This window comes from Pangasianodon hypophthalmus, chromosome 19, assembly GCF_027358585.1.
Source record: "Pangasianodon hypophthalmus isolate fPanHyp1 chromosome 19, fPanHyp1.pri, whole genome shotgun sequence".
NCBI lineage: Eukaryota > Metazoa > Chordata > Actinopteri > Siluriformes > Pangasiidae > Pangasianodon > Pangasianodon hypophthalmus.
The window spans coordinates 21,588,258-21,588,765 of NC_069728.1; positions in this window are offsets into that span (position 1 = coordinate 21,588,258).

Here is a 508-nt window from a genome sequence, read left to right on the forward strand (position 1 = left end):
ATACTCACACGCTCTCTATAATCACACTCTCTATACTCACACACTCTCTATAATCACACACTCTCTATAATCACACACTCTCTATACTCACACACTCTCTATACTCACACACTCTCTATAATCACACACTCTCTATAATCACACTCTCTATACTCACACACTCTCTACACTCACACACTCTCTACACTCACACACTCTCTATAATCACACACTCTCTATACTCACACACTCTCTATACTCACACACTCTCTATAATCACACGCTCTCTATACTCACACGCTCTCTACACTCACACGCTCTCTACACTCACACGCTCTCTATACTCACACGCTCTCTATACTGACACGCTCTCTATACTCACACGCTCTCTATATTCACACACTCTCTATAATCACACTCTCTATAATCACACACTCTCTATAATCACACACTCTCTATAATCACACTCTCTATACTCACACTCTCTATAATCACACACTCTCTATAATCACACGCTCTCTATAATCAC